This window comes from Lampetra planeri, chromosome 3 (genome assembly GCF_965212315.1).
Source record: "Lampetra planeri chromosome 3, kcLamPlan1.2.h2, whole genome shotgun sequence".
Classification (NCBI taxonomy): domain Eukaryota; kingdom Metazoa; phylum Chordata; class Hyperoartia; order Petromyzontiformes; family Petromyzontidae; genus Lampetra; species Lampetra planeri.
The window spans coordinates 13,290,672-13,314,682 of NC_136109.1; the positions used below are offsets into that span (position 1 = coordinate 13,290,672).

Here is a 24,011-nt window from a genome sequence, read left to right on the forward strand (position 1 = left end):
ACATAATGCTGCAATGTTATGCTCTGCCAAGCCAAACGGTAAGAAAGAATACACGCTAGTGAGCAGAGTATTAGAAAAAAAATGTTTAAGTCATATCCAGGATCATAACACTAAAAACACCATTATGGTTTCAGGAAATAAAATAGCTCTAAGTAAAACAAACATGCGCGCTGTTATTTCACGGTACATTTATTTCCCCATTTGAGTCCCATTGGTGCTGGAGTACTGTAGCAGTAATTTGTGGAAGAAAACAAAACTCCACGTACAAAATGGGACGTAAGCACAAGGCAATCACTGGGTATCCAACAATATATTAAAATTTGAGACGTGAAAAATACTTATTTGCTAAAAAATATCCCACTCAAGAAGAGTACGATTTTTTTCCATTGGCCAAGTGGCACAAATGGTATAGTACATGATTTGCAATCAGCCTATGAGTTAAAATCCTAGTCAATGGTCAACTCAGCCTTTCCTCACTCGGAGGGCTGATATAAGAATCAGAATCTGTATTTATCCTGGAGAAATCCGACGAGCTATGAAGCCCTTTTTTCATAGATGTCCAGTAGGGGCGGGTCAGAATGTTAAAACAACAATCAATGCAAAAACGATCGGAGTGCAAAGTATAGGAAAGGTAAGCAAATCACTAAAAATAAATACGTAAAATATTTTTCAAAAAGTTAAAATTGCATAAGTACACCAATTCCCAAGCTTGCGCAAGGCAGCAGAACAAAAGCAAAACAGTCCCAGACCACACTAAGACAAAACACAGTCCCTCAATAAAATTGCACATTAACTATGGATACATGGGTAAGGATGAAAGTTAAAAATGCAGTTGTATCCAGCACGAATCTTCTGCTTCAGGGTATTTTTACCGTGAGTACCACTTATTGGGAAAGTCAACAGCGGTCGTCCTGTAGAGAAACTTTCCCCCACCAGAGGAATGCCGAATTTCCATCCAAGCACCGTGCGGTAATCAGGAAACGAGTACTGCCCCACGGTCAATTTAGCAAGAAAATACAGTCATGGTATTTTTAAAAAGATATATTATTGAAGCAGTATTTCCGACTAGATAACCATTGGATATTTAGGCTGCATCAATGAGTTTAGTGAACCACTATATGCTTGCTCTTTTTGTTTTCTAACAGTAAACATGCACAGTAATTTAAATGATTCTCTAAAAACCCACAAGACACACAATGGCCAATGTTTGGGTTAAACCTCCAATATAAATTACTCGGGGCAAATCAATCTTCTGTGAAGGCTAACACTGCATACCTCTCTATAACATCTGACACATACAATTATTAACACTGTAGGCTTTTATCTGAATATCACCCATTTTATTGTATGTTGAAGGGCCAAACATTATAAACAATTGTTATGCGCAAGTGTATTTTCATGGTTCATGTTTTCACTGCATTTTAAACCACTTCTAAGAGCAAACACGGGCCACAGTAAATGACTCTTATTCATATCTTCGTTTTCATACACAAACCAAGTAAAACACACCAGTACTCTTTATTAACAGGTCTCTATCCTTTTGCAGCTGCGAATCTAAAAAGGCCAAAAATATCCACAAAGTATATTTGCTTAATTTATATATTGCGTAGTGTGTCATGATACATGGATCCAGCACTTTAAATGACCTGCCAAACAAATGGATGAGGCCAATGATTTGGCCACAAATACGTTGGTTAAGATGACCCCACGTATGCTCGGGCCTTCACAGGTTCTACCAATTAGGCCCTGATCCATGGTCATAATGGTGGCGAGATGTTGTCTCCCTGGCCTGGAGTTCAACCCTGATGCCTGTACAGTATATTTGTAATTATTGGCATGCGTGGATTTTTCTCCAGGTCCTCCAGTTTTGCACTCCGCATTTAGAAACATGTGTTTAGATTATTTGGCTACCATACATTCTCACATATTATAAGCAACTTCGATTAGTTATCATTTGTGGCCAGGTCAACTCTGAAAATGTATTAATAGCTCAATGGGTTTACTTGGTAAATACAATAGTTTAGTTTATTTTGGAAAATACTCCACACGTTCCTAAATTATAATGCCTTAAAAAGAAAGAGTACATAAATTGGAAACGTTCTGGGCAATTGCCCTTTTTCACAGCACATCAATGAAGAATGACATTTGTATGAAAATTAGATGTAATCGGTAGGTAAAACAGTGCAATAACTACACATTTGTATGCACGTGCAGTACAAAAAAAACATCATTCACCACACGGTTCCGGTAACATCACCGTGGTATTTGTGCCAAGCTAAGTTCACTTTGAGGTCATGCAAGGTCAATTGGCAGGAGCTCGTGGAATAGACCTACATTTTAAGTGTCAAGCAGTTGTCATTAAAAGATGTCCATCACTGTGCCAATGTGTTTAAGCTACACACGCTGATTATAAGCGTAACTCCTCTAAATTCCTTCGTTTGTGGAAGTCGGAAACCACCAACTGACCAATAGCAGCTTTCACCAATCTACTCCAGTGGATGATTTTTACACCACTGGCAACAACCATCAACAAATCCACTCAGCTTCAGGCCCCTCAAGCGAAGGCTATGGGTGGGAGGGGAGGTGACTAATCACATTTTGCCATGGCAAGTTGACTGAGTAACCAAACATAAATAGCCATATAGTGGGCGATGAATCGTAAACAAACGGTGCTGCTCAAGGTGGACGCTAATAAAATTCTGGAGAGAATTCAAGGAAATTTAAAATAAAAATGTAATAGATACACACAGTACGTTCAACGTATATATGTGCTCTGCATATAAGTACACACGTGTGCATATTTTATCTGAATGTAAATCCCTCCAAACATATACACGTATAAGTTTCCCTCACATTTTTCGGGTTCAATTTGTGGGATCTCGCATATATGCAGTGAACATATTTCGATCCAAAATTCTCTGAATGCGGTTTGCATGCACTTTATATGCGGCTATGCGTTTGAACGTGGGCAGGCACCTGTCCCGTGCAATTTCGCTTTGTTCCCTTTTTTAAAAGTGTCTACTGCATAAAGCGAAGAAAATCTGCATATTAGAGGGGTAGATATGCGCAAGCAATACACCATGTGATATACATGCAGTACGCCATGGAATGCCAAATGGCCGTGTGTGATTTTCGCTCAAGTAACGATTGCAAAGGGCCTATTTTGAGATCCGCGTACACCTTCGTAACAGGCGAGACATTTCTACGTGCTAAATAGACATCCTCGCCTGGTTTTCTCTGCTTATCGGTGGAAACTATGCTTGAGGAATGCTGTGAAAGTACACCACCTCCCTAATGTAATTCCAGATTGATCCTGTCCCAGTCATGTCCCGTTTTGAAGCAAATAACAATCCCAACAGAAACCAGGTTTCGCATCGAGGACACTGTTGGATGACACGCCGAGAAACAGCGGATATGCTCCCAAAGCTCTTTTATTGCAGAACCTCTAAAGAAAAACAGCTGTTGCCAAAATACAAAACATTTACAAGTTTGGAGTTACATCGCGTTAAAATGCAACTGCATCCCAAGATGCTGAACAGGAGAGTTGGATGTACCGCACAGGGGGAAAGGAGGCTAATATATACAGTATGTAGTTTGTGTAAAGTCTGTTCTCCTATAACGCATGTTTTCACAAAGCAAATTTGATATGATGCGATGAATGTATTAGGGAACACATGTTTACAACGTGTATGCGAATTGGATATAACGCGATTGAGTGAACAGAACTACGTGGCGCGAGTAGGAACAAGCGGTTGTTACGGCTGCCTCAGCGGAGCATCACCACACAAGGTGGGATGCTGCTGGATGCTTCTAGATGATACCCACGCACGCCTCCGTCTTTGTTCAGCCTGCATACGCATCTCACGCGTTACCACGGGGGGAGCTTTACCCTATATTATGTTATTTATTATAACGCAATTTTTCCATGACACGGTATTCTTTAGGAACGCAACTAGCACGTTATAGGGGTACAGACTTACTTCTGTAGGGTTTTTTTGGCGAAACACAGCTATAAGCATAACAAATAAAGGCATTGAGCCTGTGATTGAACACGGGGAGGTATATGAATCAGGCCCTGTGTATTTGATATGTTTTGGTTTTGAATATCAGACTATTTTATGAACACTCGAAAGACTGTGTATGGCTTTCCAACACCGCACAGCTGCTGGAAACATTAATACAAATTAAAGGTTTCCACTTGATATGGACCTAAGTTTTCTGTGGCCAGGTTAAAAGTGCGCCAGCATACCACACATTAACATGAAGTAACAAACAAGCTCAATGCATCCGTCAGTAGCACTGCCTAAAAGGAAAAGTATATAATAGGCAACATTTCTAGAAATGACCCTTCTTCACAGCACATAGACAGGCCAAATAGGTCATGCAATAGTGTGCTGGAAAGCTGACATAGAAATACATTGGCTCACATTTCAGAGCTAATGTACTATGGGTTAATGGATGATTGCATTCACATTCAGACAGAGCTGTGTGCCATTATTGTGGTCTAGTGCTATTGAATTTCAAGTTAAAGATTACGATATTGGCAGAGATCCAAGAAGTGCAGTGCACAGCGACAGAAGCCTGATGCTGCAGGCCTGCATAATGTCTCATTACGACATTTTCAGAACACAAGAAAAGAACTGTGACAGAACAGAGAGAAAAAAACGAACCCTCTGTGACCAAAAGTGAACTTTTAAATGTCCAAAGACGAGAACAAAAACACACTGTATCGCTCGACAATGGAAAATAATATGCAGTGTGACACTGCTGGAGCTTTTACAAAAGCTTACGCTTCACAATTTGCTTTGATGCACTGAAGAAATGCAATATGACAGTGCTGCGAGCAGATTTAAGAGAGATGGGAGAAGAACGCTTCAGAGATATGTACAGTATATGAAACTGAAATAAACACACGTACAGTATTGACACATTACTTCAGACATTACATAACTTTTTGAATATGATAGAATAAGATACATTTACAAACACTGCAATTCATCTTGAAAATTCATCCCCTTATATTCAGGGATTCATTTCGGCCAGGTCTGTCCGTGTTGGCAAACCCAAAAATATTACTGCACCCAGGCCACCACAACCAGTAACACATTCCTGTGGAGGGAGCTGGTAGGAACGTTGGGTTGCTCGGTCAATGGCCAGGGTCAACGGCGGCGTGGTGTATTCCGCAAATATGGCCGACTGTGAGGGCGGGCACAAGCCGGCGTGAGTAGGTTAAACGTTGAGTTTTATAAGGGCACCACGGGGTGACCAGCCCCTCCCCACCCAGCTCCACCCCTCCCACTCCCCACCCAGCCCCTCCCCACCCAGCCCCTCCCCACCCTCCCCACCCAGCCCCTCCCTCCCTCCCCACCCAGCCCCTCCCTGCACGACAGACACAATACTCCCCTGTGGGCTGGTGTAACCAGGAGGTTCCTACCAGTATAGCCACAGAGACACGCAGAGAGAAACCTCCAACACCACAACGCATTTTGTCTACTTTTGCCACAAAAGTGAAGTCGCGTGCTAAATTCTTCCAATTAGCCTCAGGTTATCCACGGGTATTAACTTTGCTTTTTCCCCAGAATGCATTGTGGAAGAATTCATCAGTTCAATTATCCACGCTTTTCCCCCTCTGGATTTTTGCAGATGAATTACATATTTCTCCAATTACCCACCGTTATTCGCAAATTTTACCCACGAATAAGTGGAATACATTTGTGGTTAACCCCACGGCAAATATGATCTGAAAAATGTGTCCCCCACATGACAACGGATAAGATAAGTTTTCCGGTACTGATACCCAAAGGTGATTAGTTTTTGAGCACATATGGATTGTTAACCTGCAAAGTACATGCCCCACTGGTTATACGTGCACTTGATCTGTATTAAGATACCTGAAAAATGTGAGGGAGCTGCAGATTTAAGGTGGTACCCTTGTGGATTAGATCAAGGAAGTTGTGAATAAAAAACAGAACACGTGGGTTGGGGTAAGCAGTTGCTGCCCATAACAATGTCACCCCACTCTTTAAATGCTCGGAAAGCTCCCAGGCTGGGCTGGCACCACTCAGGTTCTGTGTTTAAACAGGGACAGCCATCTGTGATTAAACCAGTTTTTCAAGTGTATTCAGCTGATGGTCTCAGCTTGGTCAGCAATGAACACACAATAAAACCCCACCACGTAAAATGTATTTTTACAATTGATTTGAATAAATTCCATCTATTAGAATTAATCTATATACACACGCGAGGGTTACACAGAAAGTTATGGCCCACATTTTAAAAAAATCCCACTGGAAATCGATCAAACTTTTGGTGCTGTAAGATTTAACTTTCCTACTTTTTGGCATAGTGAATAGTGGTGTGCGTCGCAAAGAGCTGGAATTGAGTTTTTCGACCGCGTAAAGCAAATCAGTGGGCGACATTCACAAAAGGCTGAAACCCGTCTATGGAGACGATACTGTGGACAGAAGCACTGATGGTTGCTGCGGAGTAAAACGAGTAAAGACATCAAAAGGAAGAGTAAAAGCTGATCTTCTCGATGCCCCCACGCACTGATCGCCCTGTCACGGCCGACATTGTGCACCTCGCTGATAACACTATTATTAGTCGGGACCGACGCATCACGACCAAGAAGTTGCACATGTAACCAGTAAATCTGCGAATTCTAGTACATTTTTGGGCGAGGGAATAAAAGTGGGGCATTACATTCTGGGAAACCCTCGTATATAGTTTGACTTTCATGTAACAATCGCACAGCAAAAACTTTCGTGAAAGGATACAAAAAAATCATTAAAGGATTCAAAGAAAAAGACACTTGAATTTTTCATAAGTCCCTTAAAATTTTCTTCTGTCAGTCAGTTCCTGACACACGGGGTATACCGCGAGGCATCTGAATGAATCCTTAAACTCACGAAAGGCCAATTGCACAGTTGGAATACATTGGGGAAATAAATAAAATAAAAGCATTGTAAAGAACTAATGAGTACATAGACACTCGTATCTCGAAAACAGGAGAATGGGATCGAGATAGAAGATATTGTGGATAATAAAAATGCAGTTTAGTATAAAAATGTCAACCTATTTCTAGATAGTAATAATAGTCAATAGTTCAACTGTGTCATACATCCAATGGAAATGACAGCTATTGGCAGAGTGCATTAACAACAAGGTAACATAAAGTGACGTCAGTTCGCTTGCACTTTGTAAATGTCTACAGTGTGCAGAAACGGGTTCCATTTATCTATCCCGTGCATCTGTGTATATGAGATATAAAGTAAGCGACTTTGAAAACTGTTTTCAAACAATGACATCATGTAAATGGACCCTGTGCTTTTTAAATCTTATTGCACGTACACTTTGTCTCGTGTTGCATATGATACACTGTGAAAATTACCAATTCGTCAGGAAGCACAATACAGAGTGGATCGCCAATTCACACCATCATAGATTGGCTGGTTTATAAACCAGGTGTTTGTGCTGCTGAATTGTAAAGCGTTATTTAGTCGCATTATACTGGTAGGAACCTCCTGGTTACACCAGCCCACATGGGATTATTGTGTCCGTCCGTCCGTCGTGCAGGGAGGGGCTGGGTGGGGAGGGAGGGGCTGGGTGGGGAGGGTGGGGCTGGGTGGGGGGTGGGAGGGGTGGGGCTGGGTGGGGAGGGGCTGGTCACCCCGTGGTGCCCTTATAAAACTCAACGTTTAACCTACTCACGTCGGCTTGTGCCCGCCCTCACAGTCGGGCATATTTGCGGAATACACCACGCCGCCGTTGACCCTGTCCATTGACCCAGCAACCCAACGTTCCTTCCAGCTCCCTCCGCAGGAATGTGTTACATTCTGCACGTATACATCCTACTCATAGAATGATACGGCTAGGTGCTCAACTTGTCAGTATTTAATGTTGCTGAAATAGAAACAAGACAGGTCCAGTTCTACAACTTTACAAGCAGTTTTATGACGCGTGATAAATGGGAACATTACAGTCTGCAAAAGTCAAGTCTCACTTACTCCCTTCAGACTGCATGTTTTCCTTTTCATAAATATACTGGGATTTACGAAAACAATGCGGTCCTTAAACCCCACGTAATTTAATAAAAACTAAACATTTTATGAAATTACAACTTCAAGGACCCATTGGGAACACCATTTAACTTGTAATGTTTACACTTTTAAACTCTGCCAACGTAATAAAATGTGTGGCACATTGAGATGGCAAGATTGGGAAATCTGTACACATCTTGTAAAACTTTAAAGGTTACACTTTTGTTGCTGTTTCAAATTGACTTCATAAAATCTTTAAATCTTCTTAAAATGAACGGTAATTGGCGTTGGTTCAAAATTGCTTACTATCCTTATCACATGACTCATATAAGAGGAAGCCTCCTCTTATTTGTGGGTGTCTTGCCCATACCTCTGTTTAACAAATCTGCTTTTCCTCCTACGATCTGCAGATTACCCTTGTGCAAAGTTTGTTGGAATTGGCAAAAAAAGGAAAACAATCTATCACTTTCAGCAAAGCTGATTGAGTAGTAGTGGTTGATGGAAGGACTTTCTTTAATAAATGTTTTTGGGTTTTATCGCGTAAGTATAAATGTGTCGTAACCCTCCACCACCCGACAGCCAGTAAGGTTTATCTCGTAAACAATACGTGCCATTTAGTTACTGCTTGAGCCCACCGTCGTGTTGGAGGGTAAATCCACGACATTTACAGTTTGAGTGCGACGTTTCTCTGGTAATTACATCCACACATTTATACTTACATGATCTAACCAAAAAACTTTTGTTATGAATAATATTCGTCGCGAAAGCCTACGTGTTAAACTGACTTTGTTTAAGTTGTAAGCAGGTGAGAGACATAGAGGGTAAGGAGTTTTAAAGTTTGTCCTTTGTATTGCATGATGGAATCGGAGTCAAAGCAGATCAGTGACCATATATGTAATGGTAGAAACGGCAAACAGAGTATACCATACAATTTTTTATTTTACCAGGTAAGGCCCACTGAGCTACATAGCTCTTTTTTAGAAGTGTCCTGGCCACAAATTCTAGCCCAAGTGGCTTACCATGTGGAATTTTATAGCAGCCAAATACTCAAAACGCATGATCTTAAATTAATTTAGTGTGTTCTTTCTCCCTCTTCCCTAATGTTCAAGCTTGCGTAATTGACCACGCGTCGCCGCACTCATTGACATGTTAATTTTTTCTCTAACCCCTCCCTCTCTCCGCCCCCCCCCCCTCTGTCTATTTAAGGCCTCGCCACAGAAACGATCTCCCTCTCTGTGCCTGTGTTACTCTCTCTCTATGTATCTTGGTGATATCTGTCTGCTTATATGTCTGTCTATAGTTTTCTGGTTAGATTTTTGTTGCTATTTCATTTATACCTGATGATGATTGCTTGTGTCGCAATCGAAACGTCGTATGCTATTATTTAATTTATTATTTTATCTTTATACGTGACTTTACCGAAAGAACCAAAGAGTAACTCAAAACGCATGTTTCTAAATGTGGAGGGAAAGACTGGAGGACCGGACTAACATCCACCCGACCACGGGGAGAACATGCAAACTCAGAATATACAGGTGTCAGGGTCTGGATCGAACCCATGATCACCTGTATACCAGGTGAGGTGGTTACCATCTTGCCACCGTGGTCAGTAAAGATGACATGGAGAGGCAAGTGATGTTGACAGGACTACATCAATACGGTTTCTGAGTAGACTCAGTCAAGGAGTTTATACAGTTTTGAGCCACCGCTGTAAATGCGAGAGCAGTAGTCCACTCTGGGGCAACAGCAAAAAAAATCACTGCTTTGAAAAATCTCGGTTGGAACAGGTAAAATTAAAAGTATTTTAATATTCAGATTTTAACTCCCAAAATAATATGTCGAAGAGATAAAGCAAGACAAGGGAATAAGCTCCTGTGCCTGAAATTACCCAGTAGGCATCATATCACCTCAGTCGTGGCTGACGTCAAACCTAATAATCTTTCCTTGAGAATATGCCTTCCTTGGCATTCATGCGCATGATCACTGCCACGTTGTGGACATCGCGAGAAACAACGGCGAGTCCATGCTCCACCATGGAATCTCCGCTTGCTCTCTCTCATCACACTCACCTAGGATTTTGCAATGCTCTTCATATAACAGGGATGACTGCACAACCACTGGTTGCACAGATAACAGGATTTGTACAGAGGTTGATGAAGAAACATTCGTTCTCCTGTGTATGTATTTATGAAATATCGCAACTGTACATGAAATACAATATCCAAATACACATAAAATGTACAAAATAACTGGCTGCAGTTTACAACATACCTGCATTGTGTGCACACTTGGGGTGGGTGAGGCCCTTGTTGCCAAGAGAAATAATTGTTCCGCCGAACCCTACAGTAGTCTCAGGTTTTTAATTAAAATATCAGCTGTGTAATTTGAGAACCGTAAACGCGCATGCCTTTAGTGACGAGGCTGCTCACGACAAACACCATAGAGGAGGCTGCGCACTCAGAGTACGCCTTGCCCACGTGGCCTTGCCGTGGGAAAGGCCATCATCCAGCAAGCCTCGACGTGCTGCACCATACAGGCGTGGCCATGTCCCGTGGCGCAACTTGGTGACACAGCACAACCGCAGGCTACAACAATCACAAAGTCAACAGCGGATGATGCCGTCCCTCCACTCTCATTATTGTTGTGTACGAGCACCTGTACGAAACGGGTTCATATCAGAGCCACGTTTACATGCACAAGGCGACTGCTTCCTTCACCTTGGACGGCAAACACAGGACAATTTTACGGAAGCTAAAATTAAATCATACCAAAATATAATAGAGCATACATCGAGTAAGCTAAAGAAAATAATTACACCAGATTGTGCCATTAGTGTTCATCCACAGAGCCAACTAATAGTCAATCCTTGGCTGTTGCTTGACTTTTGGCTAGCCACTGAACAAAGATGTGCACTGCAATGCGCGATTTCAGATGTGCTTCTTCGGCCGTCTGGAACGCTCTTCCTTCCGATATTAGGAAGCCACTGGAGCTATGCACTTTTAAATCTAGATTGCAAACTAATTTCTTTAGAACTCCTTTTTGTGTTTAGTTTGTTGTCCTTCACCCGCACCTCCGATTGGCACGGTTAGCTATGTATGGTGCAAAAGAAGTTCAACATACATACAATCCCAGTGTCCTGCAGGCAATTGATCACTGTATCACGTTCCAGAAAGACACACAAATACCCCATAACTGCAATGTTTAGTCTCCTGTAGGCCCGAGCACTGCAAAGTATCTCTCCTTCAACCTCACAAGCGATATGATTGACTCCATCATTAGACACCATTATTCCATCGCTGAATGAAGGCCTCATTAGACACCATTATTCCATCGCTGAATGAAGGCCTCCCCAATCCACTGCCATCTCTCCATGGTTCAATGTTAATGTGCCATTACATTGAGGGATTGTGTTGTTATCTTGGTCTGGGACTGTTGTGTTGTTGTTTTTGCTGCCTTGCCCAATCTTGATGAATTGGACTTACATAAATAATGTCCTATTTATTTGTATTTAGTGACTTACCGTTTTCTCTATTTTGCACTCCTATCGTTTTTTTTGTATCGTTTGCTGTTGTAACTTGCTAAACCGCCCATACCGGACATCTGTAAAAAAAAAGAGCTTCATAGCTCATCGGATTCATCCTGTCTAAATAAGGATTCTGATCCTCACGGTCCAACAATGTAACAATACACAAAGCACCTACACAGGAGCAATGTCATCACTCCATTCTCTTAGGAGACATCCTCTCAGGTACATTCCCTGCTTGGCTGCCACTCCATGTTATTGACCATCGGCTCACCATCCCTTTTATCGACGTATACTGCCAAAGCTCACTTACTTTTATCAATCGATAAAATTATATACTTAACCTGTATTATATTCCCTCCACCATGCATTGATTTTCCTGCTCTCAGTGTAATTCCAAGCAAGGTTTCTCCCCAGGCTTCTTTTGTGAAATTTTAAGTTTTGTTACATTTTCTTCATTGGTGTCCATATGTCTGATCCATATGTCAAAGCAGGTAGTATGCATTATTAAGCAAGTCTTTTTTGGTCATGTCGGTACGTTACATTTCATTATCAGGTCATCTTTCAAAAGCACTTCAACCCACTCTTGCCTGCCGCACGTCCGATTAGCGTGGTTGGCCACGTATGAAGGATGCGGGAGAAGTTCAACATGAACACATGTCATTTTGATTCCAGTCTGCTTTCGATAGCTGTCTTAGGTGGGGTAGGGTGGTGTAAGAAACCTATGGGGGGGGGGGTAAAAGGCCGATTTGTCCTGCACTGCTGCTCACGCATTATTGTCTGTTGAGCTGCACAAACCAGGAGTAGCAGCTACCCCTGAAGGAGGCGCCACTCAACTGGATTGCGGCAGATGACATAATTTCCTGTAAGCACCGGGACAAAAACACGGCTTTTACCCCACGTATGTATCTTACCCCCCACCCTACCCTTTGCATATTCTACAGTGCTTTCAACGATATCGCTACAGATATGTAGTAAATGGAATTTCTGTCTAAGCTAGGTGAAACTATTACATTTGCTATACATGAGAACGTGAGCTCATAAAGTTCTGCCATAATCTCACATGAGAGCTGACATCATAGGCTTGAACTATGAAGTAATCTGTGCAGGATACAAAGACAAAGATCCCCCGTATAGCCTTAACAGACATGTGGGGGAAGTGATGTTTACGTGCACCTATGAAGGCAGGCACGGCACACGAGGGGGTGGATGGCCAGGACCACGACCGGTCGCATTTGTTTTCCCAGTGATGATGTTTGTAGACCGCACCAGGTATTCATCTGAGGCTGAGTCGACCTAGGGGAGGCCCAGGGCTGTTTCAAATAAACGTCACTTGTGTTGGCCGTGAGCGGGAACGGAACTCAGGTCGCCAGGTTCGTTAACTCTTCAATTCAACAAACCAATAGAATCAAGATTAAACCAATAGAAACTTTGATGGACGTTCAAATATTTCTCTCCATGGCTAGGTTATGAAAGCAATCCCTTGTAAAAGAGACTGGCTCAGTGGACCCTCACCTAGTATTTAAAAACGCTTAAATATTCACGTTAAAAGTTACAAAGATTTTCTTTAAAATATACTAGTATGATCATAATCATAAATGCAGATATGTATGTACATTAATTTATAATTTAACGTCCACTTTTTTAACACATTAGGCACAGACTAAAGTCAATGGTGCATATCGATTACCGCTCACAAACCCTCACTGCTTATCAACCATTCACCCCATCCCCATTCATTATTCCCACAATTCTACGACTAACAATGACACCGATTCATCCTATTCCACTGATAAGTAGACATCATATTACACTCAAGGAGAGTTAGTCGGCTAACACAGAACGCATCGCCGGACGGGATGATGGCCGCTGCATGAGACTGCTAATGGAATGGCCCCCACGGGAGAAGACGACCAAGGCGATATAACGACGAGATCAGCTCATGTGCAGCAGTGAGATGGATTGTGGCATTAGCAGGGCAGTGAAAGGTGGCAAAGGTGTGGGAAGTCCTTTATCCCCAAGTGGGTGGTGATGTGTGTATATACTATGCTTAACTTCATTCGTACCGTACGTATGACAATGCTAAAAAAAGGATTATAGCATTCTCATCTATCTTCGGTTATCTAATGGCAATTCTAACCTCGGTTGAACATAAAGACAGCTCTCTCAGACGCATATTCTCCGTGAAAAATGTTCCAAGTCTTCTCATAATCTTTTATCACCCATGCTCTATCATTATAGCGTCAAGGATGTTCATTTCTCGAATGCTTGAGTCATGACGGAGGTAGCATGCCATGCTCTATAAACTACCTCACTTCATGGAATCTCTGCATTCTTGTTAGAAGCATCATGTTGAAAACATGAACCTGAGCTCTAAAAATGTATGTTTTGGTCTTTTTTTTAAAACAGTTATCTACAATATTACTTCTTTTTTTACGTGATGTTAGTCAAGTACACGTGTGCATAATATTTCAGAATCTGGAGATAGTTTCTATTTTGTACCCAAACTTGCCTTACACAGTCAATATTAACATCACGTATTATCTATTATAGTTTATTTTCTGACTCACAAATACTACATTCCACACTGGTCATTGCATATGTGATTATTGTATCCTCAGAGCCAGATATTCAAAAAATAAAACAATTGGGAGATTGTTTTAAGTTTTCGGATATCACCCTCGCCCCTGTGCTTCCTGCCAATGACCTCCACAGCATGTGACGCATTGCAGTATACACAACACGACACAGGGAAACCATGCAATAACAATAGTAACAATGTTGGCAATACCGCATAACCATCCAGAAAGATCACATGAGCACTGAGAAAGTAGAAAGAGCAATGAAAAGTCATTATGGACCACTACATTGCAGACTGGTGAAATTCCTGCTTTCCTGTGACGTCTGTACCATGTCAAATATGATACTTGGCGGAGCTTAAACATTACTCTTTTGTTACGATATCCATGGTGATATAATAAAATATAGGTTTCTCCCACACATCGCCAAGGGAGCCGAAGAATGAGTGGATCTCTCTCCTCATCACTCCCACATGCCTCTGGCATAAAGATGAACCCACAAAACATCCCCTCCAGTGAGCAACATTGCAGACTGAAGGATATCGTGCCAAGTGTAACACGTGGTCCCACTCATTACACACAAAGTGCTTGCCACAAATGAACCACAATACCCTGCTGATCTCATTAAGGAGCATAAACCATCATCACGCGAAGTCCGGTCATCCTCGCAGCGGCTTTTGGCTAGCTATTGAACAAACATGGTCACTGCATCGCGCACTTTCAGATGCGCTTCTGCGGCCGTCTGGAACGCTCTTCCTTCCGATATTAGAAAACCACTGGAGCTATTCACTTTCAAATCTAGATTGAAAACTCCTTCCTTTAGAACTGCTTTTTGGGTTTAGTTTGTTGTCGTTCCCCTGCGCCTCCGATCAGCACAGATGGCTATGTACGGTGCAAAATAAGTTCAACATACATACATATACATGGTGTGATACAGACGCCGGTCCAGAAAGCAATGGAACTCTACGCAATTCCATGCTTTCACGGACTAAAGGAAGACTGTCATGCTTGCTTTATATATCCCATGGTGATACATGAAACAGATAAAGCAAATGAGCCCCATTGCTTCAAATATATGAAATTAACTCAAACGATGCTTTAAAATGGCTTTATTTTAATTAGCTATTTCCCATAAACATCCACAAAATTATTTTATCTGCAACACTTTCCTCAAAACATAACATATCCAAAAATTATCTAAACTGCAAATCCTTCTAACTATCATCATAGAAAAGGAGAGATACACCGTATTATTCATCATTAACTATATTGCCTTTTTGCGGCCCCTTGAACCACATGTGGAATAGGCACAGAGTTGCTGTGATCACAAGTACAAAATTAACTCCTCAAAAGTGCCAAGCAACATATGTGACCACTGCGTGACTTTGTGTGTTTGTATGCATTGCACAGGTAACGAACATTCTGAGGATTTGCGTGATTTTACATGCATTTCCATTGGAACTTATCACGTGCTGTTTTTAGACAAGTGACTAAAGACCAATCAATATCTTCTCAGGAACATTTGATACAAAATCAATCTCAACATGTATGCAGCTCAGCTGGTAGAGCGACTGCCTCAATTGTCAGTTTGTTTTTCTAATTGTGGCAAGAAGCAAGTAGAACCCTTCATTACTCCAGGAAATGATGCAATGAGTACCACCAGTTGAGTCGCACTTAATGGTATTTCCACAGTTCTTCTATGAATGGACATTTCCCTGTGGATTTTCGAGCACAGATTGATAACATCCAGTAGAGATGCGACAACTCTAAGCTCAATGACCATAGGGACACTTTGACTTTCTTAAAGTAAAACAAATACATTAAACTGGCTGATATTATTATGAAAAGCCACAACACAATTTCAGCAAAACAGAACAAATTAAGAGGTAGTAAAGGTTCATCCCCACAATGTCTTGCCCATGCCACTGCTGGCAGAAGGGCTTCAAATACAGGGAGCTCTAAGGAGCCCCTCTTAATAGGTATTTGGTCTACTCTTCCACGCTCGCTCAACTTCTTGAAAGAGGCGGGAATACCCTACACCGTACCCGACCTTCCAATCGACTCAGTGTGGTTTACACATTTGTCGGGAGAGGCAGCTGGATGGAATAAACTTGCCAAATAAATTCAACTGTCAAGGCGGGACAAGTCATGCATGTTAGACCCACAGAGCCAGATCTGGCCAGGTTCCTTTAAAAGTCGGCAGCTACAATAGCCCAAGGGACTAATAACACACAACCATATGGCCTGTACTTGATCTGGTTTGTCACGTAACTAAATATTTATATATATATGTCTTTGCAGTTAACTTAGTTGTTACGTATTACTTGAACGGTGCAATTCTGATGCAATAACAATGCTAAATAATGTTTATATCTATGTTGCCCTGTTTAACATGTTACCAGAGTAAATAAAGTTGCATGTAGTTGCGCAACATACAGCAACTTGTTTAAACTCCAATTGAAATTAGTTTCCTTTCACTCTGATTAGCTGCATTGGACTACATGGCCATCATGGCAATGCTAATTCCAAGATGGCTGAGTTTTATGTGTGAATATGATGGTGTAGAGATATTTCAAAACAAAAAGATATACGGTATTAACATATCTTTTGGAGTGGTAAGCCCAAGTCTGTATGTATCACGCTCACAGTTCTCGGATACCGATTGTTTGCTTTGTTAAATTACATTATTAACTTATTTATTTACGCTCATGAAACAAAGCAGTCATGCTTTGTATTTTATTTTATAAGTGTTCGACCGGTTCCCTATTTGTGTAACATGTAAAGGATGTACTAATACCCGCTGTCTTGATCACGGCCTATTAAGCCGGGATTGTAATTGACATCTCTACTGTGTAGCATTTGTCCCGTAGCAGGACGTCCATGAAATATTGACGAGCAGCTCATTGGGCCCTTCTTGCTGAAATAAAACCTTAATACTGGTAGGAACCTCCTGGTTAACCAGCCCACAGGGGATTGTGTCCATCCGTCGTGCAGGGAGGGGCTGGGTGGGGAGGGTGGGGAGGGCCTGGGTGGGGAGGGGCTGGGTGGGGGGTGGGAGGGGTGGGGCTGGGTGGGAAGGGGCCCGTCACCCCGTGGTGCCCTTATAAAACTCAACGTTTAACCTACTCACGCCGGCTTGTGCCCGCCCTCACAGTCGGGCATATTTGCGGAATACACCACGCCGCCGTTGACCCTGGCCATTGACCGAGCAACCCAACGTTACTACCAGCTCCCTCCGCAGGAATGTGTTTAATATTCTTCATGTTTCCTTATGTTCAGATTTTTCTTCCTAGGCGGATCAAGTGTCTTTCTTTGCCGAGATCAGGGGTCAGCAGCCTACGGCTCTGGAGCCGCATGCGGCTCTTTAAGGACTGCTTCATGACGTTATTTGTTAAGGACCGTCTCCTCTACACATGCATTGCGGCTCTTAAACTATTGAGTTGTGCCAAATTCGAGAAAAATGTCTCTTCTTGTTATTTTGGTTACCGACCCATGGCCTAGATCCTCATGCTGGACTATTGTGCCAGCCGCCCAGGTAAGACATGTTGCCAAATGTAAGCTACTAAAGTTGCATTGTTTCATATAAGAAGTTGTCCAACATTTGGAATGTGCTTCAAAGTTACACGCAAAAAGCTGCACCAATTAGGCTCAATATAGTTTACATACATTTTGGATACCTAGTATATTTAAAAAAAGCTAGCCTCAGCTCTGGTTTGCAAGTAATTAAGTGGAACAAACCAATTCCTATATGACATAACAAAATAATGACAAGATTATTATCGTTACTGGCCTATATTTCATCCCGTGTTGCTATCTGGATTAAATCCACAATCTTTTAATTTGTGGCTTTACTCTGACATAGGCATTAAGCCATCCAACATATTGCTGCTTAGCTATGCTCTGATCCACCCAGTCAAAACTGAAGTAGGTCAAGAAGTAAAACAAATAAAACACAAAAATAGTATTATTTAGATTATTCTTCTATGGAGAAGTAATGTTTTAAATTTTCACTTTTACTCTATATGCGGTGATAACAAAATATTGTTTACAGTGTTTTGGCTCAGGTTTATTAGTTAGAATTAAAGATTCATGTCTGTTTGGTATCTGTTTAAAATGGCTCATTATTTTACATCTAATTACATTTTTAATAAATGGTTTACTCATTTCATTTCTTTATCACAACTTTGCCTTTTTGTAAGATCTGATAGCAGAAATTAATTACATGAAATGAGTTATAAAAAGGTGATGCCAATATGAGCATTCACTGACCCAATATTACTGGTAGGAACCTCCTGGTTACACCAGCCCCACAGGGGATTATTGTGTCCGTCGTGCAGGGGGGGGGCTGGGTGGAGAGGGAGGGAGGGGCTGGATTGGGAGGGGAGGGTGGGGAGGGGCTGGGTGGGGAGGATGGGGCTGGGTGGGGAGGGGAGGGGAGGGGAGGGTGGGGAGGGGCTGGGTGGGGAGGGTGGGGCTGGGTGGGGGGTAGGAGGGGTGGGGCTGGGTGGGGAGGGGCTGGTCACCCCGTGGTGCCCTTATGAAACTCAACGTTTAACCTACTCACGCCGGCTTGTGCCCGCCCTCAGTCGGGCATATTTGCGGAATACACCACGCCGCCGTTGACCCTGACCATTGACCGAGCAACCCAACGTTCCTACCAGCTCCCTCCGCAGGAATGTGTTTTAGTGAGTCAGTTGCATGGAGCATCTAGTTAGTTTCTCCCATCATGCAAATATTACACTGCTGTCCATAAACTTAGCATGACATATTGAAACACCAAAACTTTTCACGTTTTAAAATGATGCATATTTTTATACAAAGCAAGCCAAACACATGTGAGTGCTTGATTGCATTAATGTCATTAGCAAACAAGATTAAACTTCACAGATATTGTTTCCTTGGTACTAATTTCAAAGGCAATTATAGTTGTAGTGGGCACATCAAAAATAACATTAAAACACAATCCACAGATATACATGTACGTTTTCAGTTATAGTATTCACTGAGACCAATGCACTTGTCTTTTTCAATAAATTGAAAATTTAGTAGTTTTAAGCTTGGTGTGACAGCATTATGGACATGCACACTTCTTAGCAATACTTTGTAGAACTTTGTGACACTTCCTATTTTTTATTTTAAAAGAAGTTTGAAGTACACTATGAGATCTCTTTTACCAGTGGCAAAATATAATGGTAGGTTTTTACCCTTTTAACTGGTACAAAACTGACACCTTTATTCAAGGCATCATGTTTGCAATGACCACAACACAAGTAGTCAATAAAGCAAACAAAAAGAAGCAACTCTGATAAGGATAATAATATGCACTGTCCTTGAAGTTGATTGGCCCACACCCGAGACGGCTTTCTTTAGAGCCTAGTCCCCATTGGTGTAGGGCCAGATGACACCAGAAGGCGTACAACTCAAAAACAGTGCAATATCAGAGTATTGAGGTAAACATTTACACTATGAGATCTCTTTTACCAGTGGCAAAATATAATGGTAGGTTTTTACCCTTTTGTAATGCGGGCGTAAACGACCTTCCGGAAGTGACATCATGGGGGGAGGAGTTACGTCACGTGGGGGAGAGGGTAAGGGTCTATAAGGGGGGTAACCGGAAGCAGTCGGGAGTGATCGGGGACTAGGAGAAGAGAGAGGCCACGCAGGGCGAAGGGTGAGAGAGAGTGGCGAGGTCGCCACACACCCAAGCCAGGAGGATCGGCACCGTCGGCCAACGGTGACCGGCCCGGGGGCAGGAGGAGCAGCGAGGAGGCTGCAGAGAGCAGCGGGTCTGCCAGGGAGGAGTCGGCAGCAGGGGTCTGCACGGCGCGACAGCAGCCTGGGGCTGCAGAGTGTGGGCTACGGGAGCGACAGCAGCCTGGGGCTGCAGGGTGGAGAGTATATAGGGGAGTACCGTGAGGGAAAGAGATCGAACCCAAATAAAGGACACAGGACAGAGAGAAGCGTCCGAGTCTTTTATTACACTGGTGTCAAAGTGTAACGGTATGGCTAAACAATTGAGAAAAAAGAATATTCCGTCTCCGGCATCGGCTTCATCTTCCGACGACGATGACCTTCCTCCTGCGGTGGATCCGACTCTGGCAGAGGAGGAGATCCGTGCTGGGACGAGTGCGGGTCCAGGGGTCCAAGATGTCGCCGCGTCGGCGGACCAGTCTGCACCAAAGGACGCGGATTTGAGATGGAGTCAGATGGCGGAGCAACTTGAGACTCTCAAGAACGTGCTTGCACAGTTGTGTGCGCTTGTTACGCCGAGGACGGCGTCGGAAGGCGATGTTGGTGGTCCGCAGGAGCCCCGGTTGTCTTCAATGTCGACGCCATCAGCCACGCGGCATGAAGACGCCATCTTGGGCGTGGCGCACGACGAAAGGCGGGAAGCCGCCATTTTGGGCCCTCCGCGACGGAAGGCCGCCATCTTGTCGACACCACGCTGCGACGCCATGTTGAACATGCCACCGGAAGAGTCAGCGGCTGGAGGGAACGTGCCAAGGCGTCGCAGTCGTCACCTAACGACTGTCAAGGAATTCTCCATCGGGGGCGATTGGAGTGCGTTCACCTGCAGATTTTTGGCAGCGGTGCGCTCGGCGGGGTGGACTGACGCCGAGGCATTAGAAGTTCTTCCGACTCTCCTTGATGATGAGTCCGTTAGATTCTTTCGCTCTATAAAAGCCGCGAAGAAGAAAACATTGCGTGGTGTGTTCGACGAAATGGCTGACGCTTACGAGCCGCCGGATGACGCTCATCGCCGGTTTGCGCAACGACAACCCGCACCTGAGGAGTCTCCGGTGGCGTATAGGGGCGCAGTACTGGAGCTGGCAATGGCCGCATACCCGGAGATGGAGCCTGACCTGTTGGAACCTCTCATCCTGGGGAAGATGTTGGAGTTGTCCCGGGATCTCGGCATTCCCATGCCGGTGTGCGGTCACGAGAAGCTCACATCCCGGGCTGCGGCTAAGTGTCTGGACGCCCAGTTCAACCTGCGCCGGTGGAAGCAGGTCACGGCGTGAACGGGTGGGCCCATCGTCGAAGGGGGAGCCGTGGGTTGGGACCCCAAGAATGCGGTTTATGTGCCGGACGACAGGAGCCCGCAGGAGCTGTCGGCTGCCGCTGCTCCGTGGCCGGAGCCGCGGGCTGCGCCGCCGACACGGCCGCGTCGGGACGGGGCGCCCGCAGCAAGGCGCAATAACATCGACTGCTTTCGCTGGGGCGTAAGGGCCATTATGCCAGGGACTGCTGGGCCCGCGTCCCGGGTCCGCCCCAGCAGGAGGCCTCGACAGCGGCCGCTCCAAGGAAGGATTCGCCAGCACAGGCAAGTCGGTGCGCACCAGACACCCGGCAAGGCTTGACACCTCACTCATCACCGTTGTCATGCGATCCGGGTGTTTTTAATAACGGGAGACCATTGCCTGTGCCTTGTCGTTCGGTAACGCAGTGGCGTAAGTTGGCTCGGCGGGTCGTCGCGGCCGCTACCGGTTCGTCCACCGTACCTGGGTCGATACAAGGGGTGGACGTACGGATTTTGGTAGATTCCGGGGCGTCCGCGACCATTATTTCGGATGTAATATTCCATCTCTTGAACATCCCACCAGGGGCCGTGAGTCCGGCTTACGCTTCCTGCGTCGCCGCGAACGGGGGTAGCATGGGCATTGTGGGCCAGGTGTATGCTACAATTGCTATCGGGGGAGTGTCGGCCTCGGGTATTGTGTTAATTTCGAGGTCTCTTGCGGTTCCTTGTTTATTAGGGCCCGATTTTCTGGCCAAAATGCCCATTTTAATTAGAATTAATGAGAACTGCATTCAATTACCGGAAGGCCGTAAAATTGCCTTTTTGCCGTCGCCCTGGGGGCGACCTGCTCCTGTCGCCCAGGTGCAGGCGTTGTCCGAAGTGTCTGTGGATATTCCACCTGGCTCACAGATTCTCATTCCTTTGCGTTATCGGAAGCCTGTACCTGGTCGTCAAGGAGCGATTGGGGTTTTGTTGTCACCGTCCGCCACCATCACGGGTGGATCGGCGCTCGTCGGGGCACAAACTATTGTTAGGCCAGACCAGCAGCCGTTCTTGCAGGTGCTTAACGCGAGTGCCGAAAGCGTGTGTGTGCCGGCGGGTACCGTGGTGGCACATGCCACTACTGCGTTTACAGCTCATGATGATCTGTCCGGCCGGGGGGTTGTTGGAGGTGTTTCGGGGCCCGGAGCTGTGGATAACCGCTGGATTGCTGAATTGTGTGGGGAGAATTCAACTCTTTCTGGGGAACAGCGTTGTGCGATTCGTAAATTGTTATCGAGCTATTCTGATGTGTTTAGTTCCGATGATTTGGACTTAGGACGCACCTCCTTGCTTTACCATCATATTGACACAGGGGACGCTGCCCCTATTCGGTTGAACTCGCATCGGATGAGTCCGGCTGAGCGAGAGCATGTTCGAGGGGCAGTGGATGACATGTTGGCTGCGGACATAATATCTCCGTCTAACAGCCCATGGGGCGCACCTGTTGTTTTGGTCAAGAAGAAAGATGGCAAATTGCGATTTTGTGTAGACTTTCGTAAATTAAATAAGGTGTCGGTGGCGGATGCGTATCCCCTGCCGCGTATGGACGACTCTCTCGATGCCTTGTCGGGGGCGAAGTTCTTTTCAACGCTAGATCTCTCTTCGGGCTTCTGGCAGCTTCCCCTCGACGAGTCCTCGCGGGAAAAGACTGCTTTCCGTACGCCGCAGGGGTTATTTCAATTTAACTGTCTTCCGATGGGGCTGAATGCGGCCCCTGCCACTTTTCAGAGGTTGATGGAGTTGGTGTTAACGGGGTTGCAGTGGGAGACATGTCTTATATATTTGGACGATATTATCGTTTTCAGCCGCACATTTGACGAGCATTTATCGCGGTTGGAGGCCGTGTTCACCAGGATGCGTTCTGCTAATTTGAAATTTAAGCCCAAGAAATGTCACCTGCTGCAACACTCCGTGCGTTATTTGGGCCACATCGTCAGTGCGGACGGGGTGGCCACGGATCCGGACAAAACTGTGTGCGTCGGTGACTGGCCAACCCCTGCCACGGTGGGGGATGTGCGTCGGTTTTTGGGGTTCGCCTCATACTATCGGAGGTTTGTTCCAAATTTTGCTACGATCGCGAGGCCTTTGCATCTCCTGACGGGTAAAGGACACAAGTTCGCTTGGGGACCCCCGGAGGAGGCGGCGTTTCGAGGCCTACGCGATCTATTGGCCACGGCACCGACGTTGGATTATCCGGATTTTGCGCATCCCTTCATTCTGGATACGGACGCGAGTGACACGGGTATTGGGGCGGTGTTATCTCAGTCCAAAGATGGTGTAGAACGCGGTGTCGCGTATGGTAGCCGGATTTTGTCTCCCGCTGAAACCCGCTACTGTGTCACTCGCAGGGAACTTTTGGCTATTGTTTTTTTTCTCCGCCAATTTCGACCGTATCTGTACGGTCGTTCGTTTATTGTTCGCACGGATCATGCGGCCTTGCAGTATGCTCTTAAAATGAACCAACCATCCGGCCAGCTGGCGCGATGGTTGGACACGCTGCAAGAATTTTCCTTCCAAATTCACCATCGGAAGGGAGTGCGTCACGCTAATGTGGACGCACTTTCCAGGCTGCCGCAGCGACCCCCTTGCACATGTGTGTCGGGGACGCACAGGTGTGGCCCGATTCAGCACCCCCCTCCGCCTGTCGCGCTGGCAGTCGAAGTGCCGGAAGCTCCACTTGAGCCGGGGCCGGCTGATGGGGGACCGGCTGATGGCATTCTACATCTCCCGAGGTCTGTGTGGATTCGGGAACAGATGTTGGATGATTCCTTGGTAACGTTACGTAAGCGGCCTGTCAAGGGGAGTGG

At 44.7% G+C, this 24,011-nt stretch overlaps 1 protein-coding gene across 10 annotated transcripts in view; it reads right to left on the bottom strand.

Moving 5' to 3' along the window:
• The window catches only part of LOC144738116 (uncharacterized), a 195,549-nt gene that overhangs the window by 117,069 nt on the left and 54,469 nt on the right, over window positions 1-24,011 (bottom strand). The window lies entirely within an intron of this gene.